This window comes from Calonectris borealis, chromosome 4 (genome assembly GCF_964195595.1).
Source record: "Calonectris borealis chromosome 4, bCalBor7.hap1.2, whole genome shotgun sequence".
NCBI lineage: Eukaryota > Metazoa > Chordata > Aves > Procellariiformes > Procellariidae > Calonectris > Calonectris borealis.
Genome location: NC_134315.1, coordinates 39,723,140 through 39,746,940, shown reverse-complemented (window position 1 = coordinate 39,746,940; position 23,801 = coordinate 39,723,140).

Genomic DNA, 23,801 nt, shown 5'->3' with positions numbered 1-23,801 from the left:
ATATTTAATTTGCCATCCTGGTCCATGCATATTTTATCTGCAGGGAAGATTACGAATTTACATAATGACAGGTAGTAAGGATATTTTCATTAGGTCATAGATAGGTATTATTGACATTTTTTTAGAGAAGAGTGGATCTTAGTTTATATTTCTAGCAGTGTTAAAATACACTCAGGACACTGGTAATGTTGTTTTGGACTGGGCAGTCCTCCATAACAGTGGGAAAGGTGGAATTGCTGTGGCTTTCCCTCAGGGATTAGGAAAATCAGTTCATCAACTGATGCTCTTGCTCAGAAGCGTATGAGAATTCTTGAGAGAATTTGGCATTTAGAAAGTAAACTAGAGTGATTCACCCTACAAGTAAAGAGTGACAGCAAATCAGATGTTCTTATTTAGAAAACACATTACTAAAAGAGCTAACCACGAATAAGCCCTTGTCAGTAAGCCTGTTGTTTTATCAGAAAGAAATCTTGAACTGAAAAATCTCCCCCACGAAAACTTTGTTGTAATTCAATATAATAAGAAATATTTCACTAGAAGAAAGAAAATTGATGACCATATATATGAAACAGTCCCAAGACAGTATGGAAATAAGATTATGACTTACTGCATAGTCAATGATCCGAGAGCATCTTGTATGAACCTTTATTTCTAATAAGATGGGTACCTAGGTATCTCTGTGCTCTTAGTACCTGAATTTAGTGCTTCAAAATATGTTAGACTTTAAAGGAAAGTATTTAAAGATGAATAATAATAGTTAATGCAGAATAAAGTTATGAAAGCACATTTTTAAATTTTTTATTATTGTAGTAAAATTTTATGGTTTATTTTTGCTTCCATTGAAGTCAATAGCATAATTTCCATTCTCTTGTTAGTTTCCTGTTGTCTGTTTACTGAAAGCTAACCTTTAAGTTGTTCAGAGCTACTTGTTCACTGAAGTATGTTGGTTTGTAATCAATGTAGAGATTCTGGTTCATGAGGAAAGAGTAACAGATGCTTTCTGTTACTATGTCTAGACCATTTGCCTGTCCTCTATTTGAGATATTTGGGTCTGTATTTCTCACATGTAAGAAAGGATCTGTTTGCAAGATAATAATTTTTTCTGAGGGAAAAGGATCTCAATCTGTTGTTGGTATTGCTCCACTTGGTATAAATTATTTTATTATTAGAATATGGATGTTCCACTTTGTAATTGCAGTCTTTGTATGTGGAGATTTTCAACTGCTTATAAAATATTTAAATATTCACTGAGCCAAAAGAAAAATGTATGTGACCCTGTAGTCTTTGACAAAGCCATTTGCCTGGTTTCTGGTTCCTGTTTCAGAATATATTTAAATAATTCATATGAAGACAGAGAACATCACAGTAAGGTATCCAAAGCAACTTATTCCAGCATATTTGATAGAGCAGGTTGGACTGTTCTTCTAAGAAAATCTGAATATCCTTTAGAGCAATGGAGGAAGCTCTAACTGGCCTTTTGATTTGCTGGGTGAATGCATTGGGCTTTTGCATTAAAATAGCTAATTCCTTGTTATTAGTTTTAGGAGACATCTTTGTTTCCTGTGTATATGGATTGAAATATTTCACATAAAACTGAACAAAATATTTCTATAGACACAGGATAAAAAAAGTCTCATTGTCATTTGTTCAGTGAACAAGATAATGTAAATCAGAAACTTCCTTTCCCAACTTATCTGGTTAGATGAATACCTAAGGAGTCATTATTTAAGTGGTTCTGTTCCTATATTTTTGAACAGGAGATAAAAAAGCCCGCTATAAAACACTTTAAAGACAACCCTCAAAGAGCCACACATGCATGAAACCACTCCTCCCAACTCTCATTACCCATAGAGAGTAGCTTTGGCTGATGTTCATATGGAGATTTTTAAGTATTAGTTCACATTCTTCTGGGTATTTATTAAGTCAGGAGAAAGATCACTGAGGTCTACCTTGTTTTGCAGAGAAATAATTAATGATCTCAGGTCATAGCACAGATAATTAAAAATAAACAAACCAAGAGCTAGCCAATAAAAAAAAATGTTGTGAGAAATGACTATTTTCTGTGGACCTAAAGAGTGTTTATTTTCAGTATAATGTTAAGTAAAATAATTTAATAGTTCTTACACTGTTTTATACTATTTTGGCAGAGCATAACCTGAATATCATGAAGTCAGTTTCCCAGTATGAAACAGTTAGAGACTGGTAGTAGTTTCACTCTTTACTTTCCTGTACAAATATGATTGACCACACAAAACTTAAGCAGAATGCTTTGGGGTCAGGGCAATATTTAGTGAAATCTGGCTTGTCTGTGGATTTCCTGTATATGTATGAGAGGATTTCCTTCAGAGAGAAGGATTTGCAGATTTTTGAGCAAACAAGAAAAGAACTCTTATTTTCTTAGAACTATGTGCCCTGAATATTCGTAGCAGCACAAATCAAATGCATACTTCTTGTTTATAGTACCCTCATATTCAGAGGGCAGACATGTCACAAAACAAATGATAAGGATTGGGGGATTGTGGTATGGTGGAATCTCAAAATCCAGTAAGGATTCAGTCTTGTGGTCATGCATTGGAAAATAGAGAGGCTAAGGCTTCATTAACAGATAGCACAACCCAGAGAGGGATGGATCTACCGAATGAAATAGTCAATGTGGAGGAGCTTACATCCATTCCCTGCACATTTATTTCACATCCACTGCAGCTGGACCCTGTTGACCAAATGACCATTATTAGTTGGAGAACATTCAGTGCATCCCTGGGGAACAGGTTCTCATTGAGTTTCATCTGAAAGGAAATGATCAGGGGAGCCAAGCAAAGCATGGCATCTGGGGATGATCAGATGACTGACTTCAAACACATGCTAAAGTGTTTCTGTAACCATACCACCAGTTTATCAGTCCAGTTACTCTCTAACAGGTCTTTGGCATCTTCCTGTGAATCATATTCTCATTATATCCCACTACAATGTATATTTTTGGGTCATGAAACAGAAGACAAACTTCCGACTACTGTTATTGCCACAAATTAAGGCATTTGAACTCCATCAGAGGACAAGATTTACACATGCAATCAAGCAGATATTTAAAAGGCATTGTTTGAGGAAGTAGCAGATCACAGGCACCAAAAAAAAAGAATTAAAAAATTCTCAGTATTTTATTTAGATAAAGTGGCAGGCCGAGAAAGGAAGGAAGGAAAGAAAGGTGAGAGCATTCAGAGCTAATGAGAGAGGGAGAGTCCTGGCCAGATATCACCTACCCTTTTCATTGACTCAATCCAGAACCCCATTTAAATCTCAACCCATTTTTTTTACCTTCATTTTCCAAAGTATCACTAACTCTTCCTGTTCTTCTTCCAACTTCCTTTGCCATCCTTTCTATGCCTGAGTTTTGTTCTTCTCAAAAGAGTGGCAAAATTTCAATACCACCTATTCTACTGCAAAGTATTGTGTTACCCTGCTTAGGCACAGAACTCTTCATAGTTAGTCAAAAATACAAAAAGGAGAACAAATATCACTGCTCTAAGTGCGACAGATAATTTATCATTGTTAAAGCAGCAGCTCCAGTGACCACCTGAAGGTTATCTTAGAACTGCCAATTTTCCACAGAGCCTAATTTGAAGACAGAGACTTCCAGTGTTATAAAAAAATACAATTATCTGTATTAAAATGATGAATAGTTCTGCTCGTGTTTTCAAAAGAACTTGAAGAGGAGAGTTGGAAACATAGTTTTCAAAGAATTCTTGTTCCAGAAACTGTTACAAACACACATCTACAAAAAAACAGGAGTAAGGAGGCCTGAGAATATAAATTATTTAGAACAGTGTGGGACATGCTTTTCTTAGCGATATGCGTTATTATATTATCACAGCCTGTAGTTACAACAAAATAGGTGTTATCCATCCCTGAAGATGTCTGATGTTGCCGAATGAGCAAGGAACAACTCAATTTCACTTTATCTAGGGTCCTTCAGCTGTGTCCTGCTTGGCTTCCCCTTCTGTTACCAAACTACACTTCCAAGTTAGGGTATTATTAGTACTCTTTCTTTATTTATATCTAAATGCATTTATATTGGAGAATGAGTTTAAAGACATATAGCTGAAAGGTTTGTGACTAGCAGCTGACTATTTTCTGTAGCTATAGTTAGTGATCTCACTCTTACTTGAATTCTTATCTCTTCCCAGCAACAAATAAGGATGTTCTGAATGAATTTACAAAATCTAATACTAAGGTGTTTGGAGGGGAGGGTCTGATAAAAAAATGAATGCATCAGATAGATAGATATCAGTATATGTACACTGGGGAAAAAGGAGAAATTTTTTATGACTATGGTCAAATGAATTGAAGTAATTTTGGATTTGTTATCTACAGATGTTTTAAGGGGGAGTGGCACAGCAGAGCATAGGTGGCAATTAGCAGTATTATAAGTGAAGAAGATAACAGAATGGGCAAAGAGAAATCTCCAAGAAAAAGAAAAAGAAAAGAAAAAGAAAAACACAGTTTCTTTTAAAAAACAGTGTCTGCCTGCGTGCCACAAAATTAAAACAAGTGGAGCGACAAAGCAGGAGCCTGCAGAGCCACATATACAGAGGTGCAGACTGCTACAGGGTAGTGCTCCAGAAGACACAAATTATTCTAAGTGAACAGAGCTGTAGTTCTACTTTTCCTCTCTGCCAGTTCATATAGCAACACAAAACACACCTAAGCAGTAAGAAGCAAATTACTGCATCACGACTAATAACGTTGGCACAGTAGTCCCATCTGACCAAGATGCTTGAGCAAGGAGCTTGCCACCTTCTGCAGTCAGAGCCCCCTGGAGCACTCCAGAGCACCTGAGGCTGGGAATGAGAGCAGAGCCTCAGTATTTTGCATTGCTCTCTGGAGACATCATTAGATAGTCTAGGCTCCCAAATTAGGTAGTTACACGACTGGAGTTAGATGGTATGAATAGATTGCCTATTTCAGCCTCCATGATCTTCCATTTTCTTTATTCTGAGCATCCGGAAAATACCTGAAGAGCCAACGTTTAGCCCCTGTTGTTTGTATAGTACTCTGTGGTCATGAGATGAAATGATAGAAGTACAGATTAGCTTGTATTGCACTTTACTTATTGGTCCTAAACAGGATAAACCTTTATGCGCAAGAAATTGTATACCACTGCAGGTTTTCTAAAAGCTGACTGGTGATGTGTTACCTATATACTGCATGATTTGTTAGACATACATCTTCCAATATTCCTATGTTTGTTCCATCAACTGTATGATCAATACAATATTGAAAAAATCAATACAATATTGAAAAAATTATTGTTGAAAAGTCCATAGGCAGCTGGCTTTTGGTGGTCTATAATAAATGAGCATGACTGGTAGTTTTAAACCTTGCATTTCAGATGCATAAGTATATATCAGTTAACAGGTTAAAGATGCTGAATAAACTAATGTGTTTGTCACCGTTGCAGATCCATGCTCAGCTGTGCTGATGTTTTCCTTAATAAACACTTGCTGAAGGAGTCCACCGGCATAGTCTGTAATCCACCAAGTTGATGCAGAACAAGATTAATAAATAAAATGCCAGTGCGCAAAACCTCCTTCGGGCCCTATCCAGCAATTGTTTACATGGAAAGGTAACTTACACATTTGAGCAATCCACTTGCAAATGGACACTTACATAAAATCTCACATACATCAAAGAGCTTGACAGTTCCGGGCCTCATTTACAAGCAAGGTCTGTGATCTGAATCCCATAGTGAGTGCAAACTGAGTGTCCTCGTTTCAGCTGGGATAGAGTTAATTTTCTTCCTAGTAGCTGGTATCGTGTTTTGTTTTGGATTTAGTATGAGAATAATGTTGATAACACGCTGATGTTTTAGTTGTTAAGTAGTGCTTACATAGTCAAGGACTTTTCAGCTTCCCATGCTCTGCCAGCACAAGAACCTGGGAGGGAGCACAGCCAGGACAGCTAACCCAAAGTGGCCAAAGGGGTATTCCATACATATGACATCATGCTTAGCATATAAGCTGGGGGAAGTTGGCTGGGGGGCAACGATCACTGCTCGGGGACTGGCTGGGCATCAGCCAGCAGTTGGTGAGCAATTGCATTGTGTATAATTTGCTTTGTATATTATTATTATTATTATTATTATTATTATTATTATTATTATTAACTACTACTACTACTGCTGCTGCTGCTGCTACTATTTTACTTTATTTTATTTAAATTATTAAGCTGTTCTTATCTCAATCCATGAGTTTTCTTACTTTTACTCTCCTCATTCTGTCTCTCATCCTACCAGAGGTGGGGGGCATGAGTGAGTGGCTGTGTCGTGTTCAGTTGCTGGCTAGGGTTAAACCATGACACTGAGAAAGCATGAGGTTAAAGTGGACACAAACATCCACAGAAACATCAAGATTAATTGTACATTGGCAGGAAAAAAATGTATAAAGTTGATGAATTTATAATTTGCCAAATTTCTCATAGAATAAGCTACTTTCTTTTCCCGCTCTCAGTGTTCTAAAATTATGTCTGGTGTTTAAAAGAAAAATCTGAAAAGGAGAGGAGGTCATCAAGCATAGACTTCTAAACTTCGTTGTAATCCAGTGATAAAACTTTTGCCATGCAGATACATGTTTCCCCTCCTTCCCAATATATGAAGGTAAAAATTGATTGAAAATGCATAATGTAGTTCTCTGACTCTCTTCTGTAAGCGTATCATTGCTTGCACACCTAGCAAATTTCACGAAGGTGATGATGTTCAGTGTGCAGAAATAACAATGACATTACATGAAATGGCCTTTCACAGGTGGTAGTGAGAGCTAAGGACACTGACATCCATGGAAATGCCAGGGACGCACTCTTTATCAGGGCACAATAGGATCCTGAGCATCCAGGTTTTTCTACTGCTTCCCAAACTATTGCGTTCTTTTCGAACAATTGATTTTCAATAAAATATTACTAATCACAATTACAGGGGTTGTTTTGTGTCTCCAACACAGTCGTTTACCCTACTTAAACATTCAAGCTGTATCCATTGTGTACACATTCAGTTTACTAAAATTGTGAAATTTTCATCTTTAGAAAAGAAGACAATACTTATGGAGGTTTTGTGTTCTCCACATAAATATTTGTGCAATGTACTTAGTGTGGCAACATATGATTGCTGAAAATAAAGCATATTTTTCAGGCACAAGAGTACTTCTAATAATGGAAATGAATGACAATCCAGTCTCTGTGCAGGTTGGGGAGGGAGGGAGGAGAGGTGGATGAGATGTATTAAGTGCTCAGTGCAAATTCCCAAAAGCTTATGAATATGCAGAGGTATCAGTGAGAATGCGTGACTATGGGAACATTTTCAGATGATAATTCTAGAGTTTTCTCAACAATCTGTATGTAGTTTGCCATCTGCAAAGCCTCTTAAAGGAGTATGAATATGGAGTAAGTGCAAAATGTAACCAAGACCTATTTACAAAATGAATTGGCAGATTTCATTTTGTTTGCTCTGGAGAACTACTGCAAGTATGTTCATTCAAAATTTTATTTAATTTATGCTAATAAGACAGATCAGTAATAGGGAAGAAAAAAAAGGCATAGTAAAACACCGATATATGAGATCTGAAAGCTCCACATTTTTACAATTTTGATCAAGTAATATGTTTTATGATTTTTTTTTTTTTTATGATACTATATGACCACCCCTGGGGCACCAGAAAACCAAAAGAAGTTAGAGTAATTGGTTAGTAGTTGCCCCAAAACAGCATTCATCTGCCAGAAATATTGCATCAAAGCTGACATGTTTTCAAAACCTTTTTATTTGACTGGTAACGTAAGGAAAACACAAAAAGGCAAATCACTTCTACACTTCTACATGATCAAATGAAATAAAAGGTTCACTGCCACTATCTAAGAAATACTTTTAACAATTTGTTGCAATAATTTTTCAGCAAAATAAAACATTTTTCCTCAGTGAGGGAAGGTTGGAAACACAAGGGACATTGTTCAAAGTATAGGCTAACTTAAGGAGCTATAAATCACAAAGGCCACGAGCATTCCTGACTTTCTCTAGATGTGATGACACCGTGTTGAAATACTGGATGCGAGAGTATCCTGAACTGAAATGGTGATATAACATCATTAGCCACACTGTTCCCCTGTCACTGGGCACTACACCAATGACCTGTACCTGACTTGGGAATAAAGACAGAAATGTACCACATCCCATTAGGATTTGTCTGTGCTTACAGTCTCTTACTTACGTTGGAGCTATACTAAGTACATTTTTTAAGGTATAGACTTTGTTGTTAGCACTCTGTCTGTGGCAAACTGTGTGTGCAAGGCAGGGCAAATGGGTAAACTAGGAAGGGGGAGAAAAACCAAACCAACCAAAAAAGTCTCATAAGCATCTAATTTGGTTTTCAGGCCCCAAAGGCTACAAGTTTGGTCTGATCAACTCATACTAACTCATGTAAATGTTATATGCGTTCTATTTTAGGAGGGAGTCAGACTATAATTATTAATAAATAATAATTATTACTTTAGTTAATAATACAATCTACTTATTTATTGTTTAATCATTTGACTTTATTTACTTGAGGGAAGTGATGTGAGATTGCAGATCCTTTTACTGTATAGACAGCAGAAATTACCTGCAAGTCTGGAACTGGTCCCCCTCTTTTTTCTTGCTGTCTTCTATCTGATTTGAAGAGGCAGCTTAGGATGAAGTTTCCAGAGCATATGAAGTCTCACAGTTGTTAGAAAGGGACAGTCTCACTTGCCTTTCCATGCTCCCAGGCACCCCCAATGCCTGCTGGACATCCCACAACCCAATTCATCTAATTAATCCATAATTATCCTCTTTTTTATTTCCCCTGAGTTACTGAGTTTAGAAGGCTCAGTAAGGGATTTGGCAAGGACTGGAGGGGTGTAAGACAAATCAGGGAAGCATGTGGCTGGCAGCAGGGAGGGTGAGAGTCAGGGGAAACAGGACCCCTTCTTCAAGTGGTGATGGGCTGCTAGGGTGGCCTGCTGATCTCTGGAAATTGCTGCCACAGGTTCCTAAGAAAAGAAGTAGGTTTGATCTTTGGGTCCTGGTAAAACAGCATTTCAGGCAAGCCTGGAGAGAGAGGAACTAAAAAACAACAACCCCATATTAGGCCCTCTTTCTGCAACTTCATGCAGGTTTCCTAAAGCTTTTGTGAATTGCCTGACGATGTTTCCCCTTTTAGTATGTAAGAGAGAATTTAACTACTTAACTAATTGCTGTTAATCACATTTCTACTGAGAACCCAGCTACAACACTATACCTGAATGCCTTTTGAGTTGTAATCTGAAGAGCTTGCCCTCTGCCACACCACCTCAGTGCTTAGGTATGCCTTGCTCAAGTATGCGAAGGGACTGTACACACCTGCAGCGTGTGCAGCATTGGAAAAGGAGATGACTGACAGAAAAAGAAGAAATATCACGACTCTAGGGGAAGGAACAAAGGCAAGGGTATGCTGAAGCTGCTGCCTTCCTCCTCCATGCAGACCTAGGTCTGAGCAATGCTGTAAAAGGCATGCAGTGCTGTCTGTAGATGATGATGACTATTGCTTCCCATGCTTGTATCCTCCTGAGAATCTCTGTGCCTGCATCAGTGGGCTCATCATGTTGTTCTCTAGGTGTTAATGGTAATAACTAAAACTAAAAGTAAACAGGTTGCCTGACAACGGTCAGAGGCCTCCATGAACATATACAAGCTATTTCTGTCTTCAGAAAAAATGAGTGAGTGGTGATTTCAAATCAACAGAAAACACTTACAGATTTTCATGGCTATATGAGGTGCAATACATAGCATATGCTCACGTTTCTTATAGTTTTCAATGTAATACAAAATGGTGATTGTTTCATAACTGTATTAGAAAAATAAAAGAAGGGATCTCTGAAATAGATAAGCTGTTTATCTTCACAGCATGATGAATGTTACCTGAATAAGGTGTCAGGATGCTAAAACACAGCCACAAAGCCAACAGATTTTATTAACATGCTTTGATCCATCTCTAGTGCTGCTTGATGTTTGGTTAGAAAGCCTTCATAAGCCAGAAGTGTTATTTCTCTCGGGCTGATGGCTTTCTTTTATCCTTGTTAGTGCGCAGATCTTATAGTGAAATACAAAGATTTGTCACAAAGAGACATATTAGGAATTCATAGTACCTATATCTCACTTTGAAGATGGTCTAGTGTGTCTTGGACTTTGATCCAACAGAGTTCCCCTCACAAGCAAATGAATATATTTTATGACTGTATTTTGAGCTAATTCATTTCAGATTAACTGCACTGCATTAGGTATGTTGAAGGCTCACTAAATGTGAGCTATATAAGAAAAAAATGCCTTCTAACAAAGTTCATTCATTAAGTCTTTGGAATTAGCACAGAAAGAGTACTTTTGGTTTGTGTTTCTTCATTTTTGTCAGATAAGATGCAAAATAAGGTTTGAGGTACGTAGTTCTGAAACTAATTCAGAAACCTTATTTTTCCAAAGCAAAGTGCAAGCAAAGTGCACCTTTTTAGGCAGTTGAAAATCAAGCTGTAATGACTGACTTGTTCTGTTACATAACTTGTTTTGTGCTCAGTGTAGTAAACAAACTTTGAAGATAAAGGGAAAGGGAATTAGGCATATTGTGACTGGCACAGGTACACTCTGTGGTGAGCCCTGGAATCCTGATCCCTTGTCATGCAGCAGAGAGGATGACATCCTGCTCCCTGCAAAGACGCGAGTCCAGGTTTGCTTCTGCAGGAAATCAGGATGGATGTCCCATGCTCTCTACTACTTGTAGTAGAGAGCTTGTAAGCGACCATCATACAAAGTCTGCTCTGTCGATGGTGTTGTGTTAACACTGCTGTTCTGTACATGATACCACTCTGCCTCTCCAGGAAAGTTTTCTTTCCCTTTGGAAACAAGGATGAAAGGATCGTTGTTTTTAGCTTTGCGGGTAAGATGGCAATTTTGGCAACTGTGAGCTCTCTATTTAATGATGGAGAGGGAAATGGAGCAAAGCTGATGTGTGCCTGTTTCTCATCCAATTCTGGAGTCAGGATGCAGCCAGAGCATGCTGAGAAGCACTCCAGGTCCAATGGTAGACATATATCCTACAGGTTAGATGTCTGTTTTAGCCAGATTATTTCAACAATTTAGCATTCATTATACCATAGGTTCAGGTCTGTGCAAAAAATTGGTAGGGTGAATGTTAGGACTCTATATCCAAAAGACTCAAGTAGTAAGAGAGTAGCTAGCTGCATATTTGTTGTATTAGCACAGATTTTTCTTTTTTGTTTTAGACACAAAGATAATGTGTCTGCAAACTGAATGTCATAAAAATAACAGGTATGTGCTGCTCAGATTGAAACATTCCCATCCAAACCAGGTGCTGTTAAAATCCTCTTTGAACACTGTCTCTGGTCAAAGAAACATTAGAGAATTGAAATGACATTTTAAAAGAATCCCACATAGTTATTAGGAATCCCTTTGCATAAGATAAATGAATTGTTTCTTTAGGGATAGTGCTGCAGAGTTTGCTGAAAAAAGAGTATGTCAAATTTGAATCTCAGGTGTACAACACAGTTGTTTGAAAATATGAATAAAAGCAGAAAAAGATAGCTATTCCTGACTAAGATAATCTTGGGGTTTTGAGGTTTTTTCTTTTTTTTTTTTTTTTTTAGCCAGAAGGGAGTTTTAACTACCTTATTTTAATTTTTAAATCATATACTTTTTTAATTTTATAACTCTTTTTTTTTCAAAAAGGGTTTCACATTGTCTTCTACTTGTGGTAAAAGCTTCATATTTTTAAAAACCTTGTGTGCTCTGAAGTGTTTCTGCAAGTGTTTATTTGAATTCTTGCTTGCCAAACACTTGCAAGCAGTGAAGACCTGATTTGCCTATGAAACAGTAAAAGATGCCCTACTACTAAGGAAATGTTTTGTAGTGGTAGACTGAAGGGCAATGTAAAGAACATAGCAACTGTGTAGGACTTCAGATCACAGGGTCACAGAAAGATTGAGGTTGGAAGGGACCTCCTGAGATCATCTAGTCCAACCCACATGCTTTAGCAGGACTAGCTAGGGCAGGTTGTCCAGGATTGTGTCCTGTTGGGTGTTGAATATCTCAGAGGTGCAGACTCCATAACCTCTCTGGGCAACTTGTTTGACCACCCTCACAGTAAAAAAGTGTTTCCTTATTTTCAGATGGAACTTCATGTGCCCATTGTCTCTTGTCCTGTTGGTGGGCACTACTGAGAAGAGTCTGACTCGCTTGTCTTCATTCCCTTCCGTCCGGTATTTATACACATTTGTCGTGGTTTAACCTGGCAGGCAGCCAAATACCACGCAGCCGCTCACTCACTCCCCCCCCACCTCAGCGGGACAGGGAGAGAATCGGAAGGGTAAGAGTGAGAAAAACTCGTCGGTTGAGATAAAGACAGTTTAATAGAACAGAAAAAGGGAAAATAATAATGATAATGATAGAATATACAAAATGAGTGATGCACAATGCAATTGCTCACCACCCGCGCTGACCGATAACCAAGTAGCAATCGGTACTTCCTGGATCACGCCTACCATTCATATACTGAGCATGACGTCACATGGTATGGAATACCCCATTAGCCAGCTGGGCTGGCTGTCCTGATTATGTTCCCTCCCATCTTGTGTACCTAGCTCAGTCAGTAGGCATGGGAGCTGTCCTTGGACTAGGAGGGCACTTAGCAACAACTGAAAACATCAGTGTGTTATCAACATTCTCCTCATACTGAATCCAAAACACAGCACTAGGAAGAAATTTAACCCTATCCCAGCCGAAACCAGGACAGTATCCACCCCTTATTCTATACCATTTACATCGTGCTTAGGTCTCACACCTTTTTTTAATACATTTCAATTAATCACCACTATCTTTCTTTATATATACACATATATATATATGCACGCACAGATATCATTCCCTTGGTCTATGGACTATCCCTCTAAAATGTCCACTGAGTTCATTTAGTCCATGACTTTGGGCTCCATCTGTTATAACAGTCTTTCAGGGCCGAAGAGATGGTGTGTGGTGTTGGGCTGTTGTATCCTGAAGCCAGTTCTCATTTCGGTACTACTGCGCTCATCCAGTTCTATCATCGTTGCACTTCGCTCGGTTTCATTGGAGTTAGTTCATTCTTCGTTAATCTGGGTGATTTTCACTGCTATACCATTGATAGCAACCATAGAAATAATGATATACAATATCATGTAACAGTTGACATCAAAATTCAGTTCATTGGCTATTTTCACCCAAAATCAAATCCCCTTGAGGTACACACCGGACCTCCCCATTCTTTCGCATCACCCACCAAGTGCACCCAGGTCCTTGAGCAAAAGCAATCCCACGGATGGGTTTTCCCTTGCCAGAGGCAGGAGTAACCCAGACTGTCTTCCCCAGCATATTTCTTATGTGCACGACAGGGACTTTATCCCCCTCTACAGTACGTAAGAGTCTTGATTGGGCAGGGCCAGCTCGATTGGCAGATCCCCTGACATTGACTAACCAGGTGGCTTTTGCTAAATGTGTATCCCAATGCTTGAATGTCCCACCACCCATTGCTCTCAGCGTAGTCTTTAGCAGTCCATTGTATCGTTCGATTTTCCCAGAGGCTGGTGCATGACAGGGGATGTGATAGACCCACTCAATGCCATGCTCTTTGGCCCAGGTGTCTATGAGAGTGTTTCGGAAGTGAGTTCCGTTGTCTGACTCAATTCTTTCTGGGGTGCCATGTCACCATAGGACTTGCTTTTCAAGGCCCAGGATGGTGTTCCGGGCAGTGGCATGGGGCACAGGGTATGTTTCTAGCCAGCCGGTGGTTGCTTCCACCATGGTGAGCACATAGCGCTTGCCGTGCCGGGTTTGTGGGAGTGTGATATAATCAATCTGCCACGCCTCCCCATATTTATATTTCAACCATCGCCCTCCATACCAAAGAGGCTTTACTTGCTTGGCTTGTTTGATTGTAGCGCACGTTTCACATTCGTGGATAACCTGTGCAATAGTGTCCATGGTTAAGTCCACCCCTCAATCACGAGCCCATCTGTATGTTGCATCTCTTCCTTGGTGGCCTGAGGCGTCATGGGCCTACCGAGCGATAAATAATTCACCTTTATGTTGCCAGTCCAAATCCACCTGGGCCACTTCAATCTTAGCAGCCTGGTCCACCTGCTGGTTATTTTGATGTTCCTCAGTGGCCCGACTCTTGGGTACGTGAGCATCTACATGACGTACTTTTACAGTCAGGTTCTCTACCCGGGCAGCAATATCTTGCCACAATGCGGCAGCCCAGATGGGTTTACCTCTGCGCTGCCAGTTGTTCTGCTTCCACTGCTGCAACCACCCCCACAGGGCATTTGCCACCATCCATGAGTCAGTATAGAGACAAAGTACTGGCCATTTTTCTCCTTCAGCAATGTCCAAGGCCAGCTGGATGGCTTTCACCTCTGCAAACTGGCTCGACTCACCTTCTCCTTCAGCAGTTTCTGCAACTTGGTGTATAGGACTCCATACAGCAGCTTTCCATCTCCGATGCTTTCCCACAAGGTGACAGGACCCATCAGTGAACAGGGCATATTGCTTCTCGTTTTCTGGTAGTTTATTATACAGTGGGGCCTCTTCAGCACGCGTCACCTCCTCCTCTGGGGATATTCCAAAATCTTTGCCTTCTGGCCAGTTCGTGATCAATTCCAAGATTCCTGGGTGGCTGGGGTTTCCTATTCGGGCCCGTTGTGTGATCAGTGCCACCCACTTACTCCACATAGCATTGGTTGCATGATGTGTAGAGGGGACGCTCCCTTTGAACATCCAGCCCAGCACCGGCAGTCGGGGTGCCAGGAGGAGCTGTGCTTCAATACCAACCACTTCCGAAGCAGCTCGAACCCCTTCATATGCTGCCAATATCTCCTTCTCAGTTGGAGTGTAGCGGGCCTCAGATCCTCTGTATTCCCGACTCCAGAACCCTAAGGGTCGACCTCGAGTCTCCCCTGGTGCTTTCTGCCAGAGGCTCCAGGTAGGACCATTCTCCCCGGCTGCGGTGTAGAGCACATTCTTCACATCTTGTCCTGCCCGGACTGGCCCAAGGGCTACTGCATGAACTATCTCCCGTTTAATTTGTTCAAAGGCTTGTCGCTGCTCAGGGCCCCATTTGAAGTCGTTCTTCTTCCTGGTCATGTGATAGAGAGGGCTTACAATCTGACTGTAATTTGGAATACTCATTCTCCAAAAACCCACTACGCCTAAGAAAGCTTGTGTTTCCTTTTTGCTAGTTGGTGGGGACATGGCTGTTATTTTGTTGATCACATCCATTGGGATCTGACGACATCTATCTTGCCATTTTATTCCTAAAAACTGGATCTCCTGTGCAGGTCCCTTGACCTTACTTTGTTTTATGGCAAAACCGGCTTTCAGAAGGATTTGAATTATTTTCTTCCCTTTCTCAAAAACTTCTTCTGCTGTGTTGCCCCATACGATGATGTCATCAATGTACTGCAGGTGTTCCGGAGCCTCACCCTGTTCCAGTGCAGTGTAGATCAGTCCATGGCAAATGGTAGGGCTGTGTTTCCACCCCGGGGCAGTCGGTTCCAGGTGTACTGGACGCCCCTCCAAGTGAAAGCAAACTGTGGCCTGCACTCTGCCGCCAAAGGGATTGAGAAGAACGCATTAGCGATGTGAATTGTGGCGTATCACTTGGCTGCCTTTGACTCCAGTTCATATTGAAGTTCTAGCATGTCCGGCACGGCAGCACTCAGTGGCAGCGTGACTTCGTTCAGGCCACGATAGTCTACTGTTAGTCTCCACTCTCCATTAGACTTTCGCACTGGCCATATGGGTCTGTTAAAGGGTGAGCGAGTCTTGCTGATCACTCCTTGGCTCTCCAGTCGACAAATCAGCTCACGGATGGGGTTCAGAGAGTCTCGGTTGGTGCGATATTGCCGCCGGTGCACTGTTGTGGTAGCGATTGGTACCTGCTGTTCTTCAACCCTCAGCAACCCCACAACAGAAGGGTCCTTCGAGAGACCAGGCAAGGTGGACAGCAGTTTAATATCCTCCATCTCCAGGGCAGCTATACCAAAAGCCCACTGGTACCCTTTTGGGTCTTTGAAATACCCTCTCCTGAGGTAGTCTATGCCAAGGATGCACGGAGCCTCTGGGCCAGTCACAATGGGGTGCTTCTGCCACTCATTCCCAGTTAGGCTCACTTCGGCCTCCAATACAGTTAACTCTTGGGATCCCCCTGTCACTCCAGAAATACAAATGGGTTCTGCCCCTTTATAGCTTGATGGCATCAGGGTACACTGTGCACCGGTGTCTACGAGAGCCTTATACTCCTGTGGCTCTGATGTGCCAGGACATCGAATCCACACAGTCCACTAAACCCGGTTGTCCCTTTCCTCCACCGGGCCGGAGGCAGGGCCCCTCTAGTTCTGGTCATAGTATCCATCTGTCACTTCTTGCAAACGTGAGTTAAGAATTTCTTCATCGCTATTACAATCCAAAGTAAGATCAGCCCTTCTACTCTGTCTGGGGAACTGTTCACTGGAAACTGGACCGTCGTGAGACAGGCTTTTCCTGACAACTGGAGCAGCATTTTTCCTGGGAGAACCCCCTTGTGTGATTGTTTTTCCTTGCAACTCACGTACACGTGCCTCTAGGATGAAGGTAGGTTTTCCATCCCACTGCCTCATATCCTCTCCATGATCACACAGGTAAAACCACAGGGTGCCCCGTGGTGTGTACTTTCGATATCCTCTCTCTTGAGGAGAAAAACGCTGACTCCTAATGGCTGAGATACTGGTCCATACAGGTGGGGAATAGGACATACCTTCTTCGAGTTGCTGGACCTTTCGGGACAGTTTCTCCACAACCGAGACAAGGGAGGAGATAGTTTCTTCAAAATCCCGAAGTCTGTTAACTAAGACATCCACCGTTGGTGCTTCTTCCTCTGCCCAGGACAGTACTGCTAATGAACTGGCATACGATGCTGGTGCGCTCCGTACCAACTTCCGCCACATGGGTCGCGTGCACTGGACGTCATCTGAATCTTTGGGTGTTCGGACATTGTCCAGGTCACTATAAACCACCTCCAGCACGCCTAGTTCTCTCAGGTACTGGATACCTCTCTCCATAGTGGTCCATTTGCCTAGGCGATATATAACATCGTCCTTGAAGGGATACCTTTCCTTCACGCCTGACAGCAGTCGCCTCCAGAGGCTGAGGACCTGTGTCCCTTTTCCAATTGCTTTGTCAATGCCTCATTCCCTAGCAAGGGATCCCAGCTGTTTGGCTTCCTTCCCCTCTAATTCCAGGCTACTGGCCCCATTATCCCAGCATCGGAGCAGCCAGGTAACAATATGCTCGCCTGGACGACGGCTGAAATCTTTCCGCATATCTTGCAACTCATTCAGGGATAAGGATCGGGTGGTTTCCGTCTCATTTATGAGTTCTTCCTCTTCCTCCTCCCCTCCTTGTGATGGCCCTGCTTTTCCATCATCCTTTTCTAAACGACCTGACTTCCGCTTCAAAGATTTCTTCTTCTGTACAGGGGCGACGGATACCAGCGACGGTTGGTCCTCTGGTTCAGCTGTAGTACCCGTCGCGAGGGTTTGGGTAGCTGCAGTGCCTGTCGCGGGGGTTGGAGTACTTGTAGTGACTGTTGCCAGGGTTTGAGTGGCTGCAGTGCTTGTCGCATTGGTTGGAGTAACTGCAGTGACTGTTGGCGGAGTTTGCGTAGCTGCAGTGCCTGTTGCGGGGGTTGAAGTAACTGTAGTGACTGTTGCCAGGGTCTGAGTAGCCATAGTGGTTGTCATGGGGGTTGAAGTAACCACAGTGCCCGTCGCAGAGGTTTGAGTAGCCACAGTGGTTGTTGTGCGGGTTGAAGTAGCTACAGTGCCTGTCGTGGGGGTTTGAGTAGTCACCGTGTCTGTTGCTGGGGTTGATCTCTGGACAGTATTCCTGAATAGTTGTTTAACTCTAAACAAGGCCTGAACCACATTCAGGAGACATAGCAATATGAACACGTTTGTTTGAACATCCCAAGGATATTCAAAAATCTCAGGGAATATTGTGGACATCTTCATGAAGAGGATGGAAGAAAAAAGAGTTTCTGAAGATATGGAAGGGAAGGTGAAAAAGTGGGAGAAAGTGTCCCATCCTGTCTCCCCCCTAAATTCATCCTCTGAGGTGAAGACGTAAGAAGTGTAATTATTAATAGTTTCCAAAAGATAGCTCCCAAAGAACAGGAATGATGGCAGTGCTGAGTACAGGCTCGTGACCAATAATTTTATCATAACATAAAGCCAAGTCACACAGTATAGCAAAGCAATGACCTTAATCCATTTCCCAGAAATGACCAACCCCACATAAAAACTGATAATCAGCAGTATAGACAGCCAGTAAGGTGCTATATACCACAACTCCAAAAACAGGTCCAACAACTCTGAGAGCAAATAAACCAACATTGTGAACATCGAGTACTAAACTGATATAATGAATGCTTATAACAAGTTTGTTTTAACCCGTTCGGGTCAGATGTGTCATTATCTCAACCCTTCAAGCCCCACGTTGGGCGCCAAAAAAGACTGTTGTGGTTTAACCTGGCAGGCAGCCAAATACCACGCAGCCGCTCACTCACTCCCCCCCCACCTCAGCGGGACGGGGAGAGAATCGGAAGGGTAAGAGTGAGAAAAACTCGTCGGCTGAGATAAAGACAGTTTAATAGAACAGAAAAAGGGAAAATAATAATGATAATGATAAAATATACAAAATGAGTGATGCACAATGCAATTGCTCACCACCCGCGCTGACCGATAACCAAGTAGCGATCGGTACTTCCTGGATCACGCCTACCATTCATATACTGAGCATGACGTCACATGGTATGGAATACCCCATTAGCCAGCTGGGCTGGCTGTCCTGATTATGTTCCCTCCCATCTTGTGTACCTAGCTCAGTCAGTAGGCACGGGAGCTGTCCTTGGACTAGGAGGGCACTTAGCAACAACTGAAAACATCAGTGTGTTATCAACATTCTCCTCATACTGAATCCAAAACACAGCACTAGGAAGAAATTTAACCCTATCCCAGCTGAAACCAGGACAACATTGATAAGATTCCTTGAGCCTTCTCTTCTTCAGACTGAACAGTCCCAGCTCTCTCAACCTCTCCTCATTGTGGTGGGTTAACCTTGGCAGGACACCAAGCTGCTCTATCACTCCCCTTCTCAGCAGGATGGGGTGGGGGGGAGAAAATAAGATCGAAAAAACTCATGGGTCAAAATAAAGGCAGTTTAATAAAGCAAAAGCAAAGGCCATGCAGAGAAGCAAAGGAAAACAAAAGATTTATTCTCTACTTCCCATCAGCAGGCATTGTCCAGCCACTTCCCGGGAAGTAGGGCTTCAGTACACATAGCAATTGCTCTGGAAGGCAAATGTCGTAATAACGAATGCCCTCCCTCCTCCTCCTTTCTCATAGCTTTTATTGCTGAGCAGATGTCATATGGTATGGAATACCCCTTTGGTCAGTTTGGGTCAGCTGCCCTGGCTATGCCCCCTGCCAAGATTTTGCCCACCCCCAGCCTACTGGTGAGGGGGGAATGTTGGAGAGACAGCCTTGATGCTGTGCGAGCACTGCTCAGCAGTAGCGAAAACACTGGTGTGTTATCAACGCCTTTCTAGCTACCAATACAATGCACAGCACTATGAGGGCTGCTACGGGGAAAATTAACTTCATCTCAGCCAGACCCAATATGCTCATATAAAAGATGCTCCAGTGCCTTAATCACGTTGGTGGTCCTTCACTGGGCTTGCTCCAGCAAATACATAACTTTCTTGTGCTAGGGAGTCCAGAACTGGACACAGCACTCCAGATCCAGCCTCACCCGTGCTGAGTAGCGATGAAGGATCACCTCCCTCAACTTGCTGGCAACACTCCTCGTAACGTAACCCAGGATGCTGTTAGCCTTTTTTGCCACGATGGCACATCAGCTTCTCTGTGAGGATCTTATGGGAGATAGTAGAACATAGTGTCAAGAGCCTTACTGAAGGATATTATAACATTTTTCTCAGTGAAAAAGTAGATGAACCTTGGTAAGGTTCACTTCTATAAAGCTGTTGAAAATGAAAGAAGCTGATCTAAGAACAGCTTGCAGACAAGAAAAGTAAAAAAATCAGCTGTAGATTTGTGGTTAGTTTCCCTTCAAAGCATTACTAACTGATGTCCATTGGAGCTTTTGCAGAAAAACATAATTAAAGACTTCTATGTTAACACTGTTAAGCTAATAGTATAATTTTATCTACGCAGTCTTTTCCTCCAAAATATTTTTTTTTCCCCTGTGGAGATGGGGTGCAGGAAGGTTGTTAATCTCTTTTGGATAACCTATGTAAATACTTCATTAGCCAATTCTGACAACTGTGATCTGTATGTGTAGTAAAACTTGTTCAAAAGGGCTCAAAATGCTTCATTTCATAAGCTGCAGTCTGAAATCTGTTCTCCTGTGACAAACCAAGTCAGAGCAGGTGCTTCCTTTTATTTTGTTTGATTTTAAGTGAATAAATTACATTATTTAAAGTCCTTTGGGATAGCAGGTGACATAAAACACTATACAAATAATTACACAGTGATCTCTTCATGATAAGGTAAAAATATTGGAAACAGACAGATTTTAATTTGACTTGATTTGAAATAAATTAAGAAAACATAAGATGTCTCCAAAACTTAGATAAGAGCATAATTTTCAGTACACATACCAAAATTACTTATTATGTGAATTTTCATTTAAAGTGAGAAGTTGTAAACCTTCTGTCATTCTGCCCTTGGATGACATGCAGTTCACACTGAAGTCAGGAGGAAAAATTTTCACAAGAAATACAAGGACAGCTTTGTATAACTAGCCTACAGTTGAGTTTCAATTTACAAATAAACTTGATCACGTTTATAGGTAATAATTTCTCTTGACAATTACATGCACAAAACCCTAAAAACCAAAAGTCCAATCAAGTAAGAAAAACAACTGAGACATGAAAAAGATGGGATTTTTAATTGAATAAAATATAAAGATCTGATTATAAGTACAAGCATACAGATTCCTACTTAAATCAGTGACAGCAGACAAGGCATTGTCCCCACCATCTTCCTTTACCAATAGCTTTCATGCAAGTGTCAATGGAATCATAGACCACGATATGGACAAGGTAAATCACTGCACATTCAATACAAAGCCAAACTGTAATTCCCTTGATGGAAAATTTTCACTTAAAAGATCAATCTTTCAGAAACTGAATGCAGCAGAACAAAACAGTGTCATTTAAATTTTAGTTGAATTCTCTCTAGAATCCAGTACGTAATGTCTCATCATAATAAATAAACATTCTCATGTTGTGTGTATATTTTAGCTGTCATCTGAGGAAAAGGTAAATATCATAGTACTTATTTACAAAATCCATTCTTGATCTTCCTAAATTACATATTGCTTCAAAAATAAGCAACCAGCTACCAGGCAGATGCATATTGACAAACCTCCAGTGAACTCAACCAAGCTTTGCCTATTTACGCCCCCTCAGGATAACACAGAAGTATATAATAGCCTAAGATGATATTTTAAATGTGAATGAACATTATCATTAAGGAATAATTTCATACAAGAACTGCAGAATTAGTAAAATATACATCTGTCTTAAGAATATGAAGGCTAAGTGTGTCCAGCTGCCAGAAAGTATGAATATCAGAAGCCTGTCAAGTGTTTTTGTGATGCTTGCACAGTATCTAACATAAGTATGTGTACAGATTACTTACTTTTAACTGAATGCATCAAGATATTTGATTAGAAAGTCCTATACAACAATTGAATAAGGTATCTTACATTTTTATGGAAACTTCTTCCAAAAACACTCTTAAGTTATATTTCGCAACCTTCTGTCTAAAGTAAACAAGCTTAATAATCCACCGTCACAAAAATACAGAACACTGAACAGGTTCTGTGATTTGCCAAAATGACTGAGAGACCATGTTAAAACATTATTATTGTAGCGATTTTTGTAAGTCTAGAACTTGTGTGTGGTTGTGGAGTCCAAACATCTTTCAGCATCCTGGTGCTAAAACTTCAACTGCACTGACTTTCTCCTCAGACAGTCCATTTACTCCTTCAGTTTGAAATATCTTGGGGAGAAGAGGCTGTTTCCTGAAGAAAAAAACCATACGATCCCAATGATTATCTGTATGTTTTCAAAACTTGTACAACTTCTATTCCTGATCTGCCTTATAAAATGCAGAACAGCACCATTTCTTTCATCAGTAGGAAAACTGATCTGTGTTAACATCACAGTAAAAAAAAAAAAACAAGCCAGTATCAAACCTCTGCTGATATGAAGACAATCAGGATTTCACATTAGCTTTGCTAAAAAGACCCCTTTTTTCTTCATCGTAGACTGCTAAAATCAGGGTCGATCCAGTTCAAGCAGTTAATATCTTATAATCATCCTAAAGCTAAAGTTAAGGAGAAAATTAAGGTGCATCTAAGAAATAGATACGTGTGCTTAACATCTGTGTCTCAGTAATTTTGAACTAGCACAGATTTGTATGTGAGCTAGAAAGTATTACAGATTTCAGTACTAAAACTTTCAAATACCAAGTTAAATTCAATGTTTTTTTCTTGGTCAAAGCCTACTACAGTATGTTATCACAGAATCACAGAAAATGGGCTTGGAAGGATCCTCAAGAGATTATCTTGTCCCTCTTCTGTGCCTCGGGCAGGATCAGCTCTCCCGATGACATTTCTGACAGATGTTAGTTTAATCTGGTCCTAAAACCTTCCAAAAATAGATTCCTCATATCTGTAAGAGATGTATTCTCACTCTTAATTACACTAACGTACAGGTTAAACACTGACTTTTTAAAAAAACAAACAAACACAGAAGACCTTTGGGCTTCCTGATTCTCATTTGCTCACCAGTAAGAACTCTGAAACAAGAGAGTAAACAATATTGCTGATTATCAGCAAGGCTGGACTGATTTCATTTTGCTATTTACTAGATACAAAGAAGGTGCAGTCCTAATAGGGCTAAAACTTGGTCTTCCTGGGTGGAAACTGGTCCTCGCAGAGACTGACTCTGCGTACACCAGCAGGGTGTTTGTACACATGAGAACCACAACAGCTGTGTGGGTAGGGCACATGCCCATGTCAGGGTGCATATACAACTACGGGTACATGAGGATGGATGGGTGCTTGAATGCCACCTCTCTCTCTTTGAAATTTTACTCTCTGTGGTGCTTTGCAGACCATAAATACCCTTGAAAGATTTTTCTCCCTGCTGATTCTTTGTTCTGTTTCTCTTTTGTGTGTGGATAATTATGGTGGTAATTTGGCTACAACATTCTGAACTTGCATGATTTTTAGTAAGGACTACATGGATTTGAATCTGTCAGCTAGTCATAATGCTTCCTCAATATTACCCATTTAATGTCAATTATACACAAAAAATAGCCCACTTATTGTCTCATATTAGCATCCACATCAATAATTGTGCAGAACAAAAGGCATAAACTGAGACCATCTGCTCTCACTACAATAATCTACCTAAAAAAGCTTAGCCAGTAACTCACAGTAAAACATTCTGATGCATGTGTCTGGGATCATGCTGTTTAAGTGTCTTTTGTGATTAAAATGATTACTACTTTGGCCCATCACCTATTAGGACATATATTTCCTCATTTCAAGTAAAATATTGTGATTTTATTTTTATTACTGATTAATTTAAGATTACTTCTGA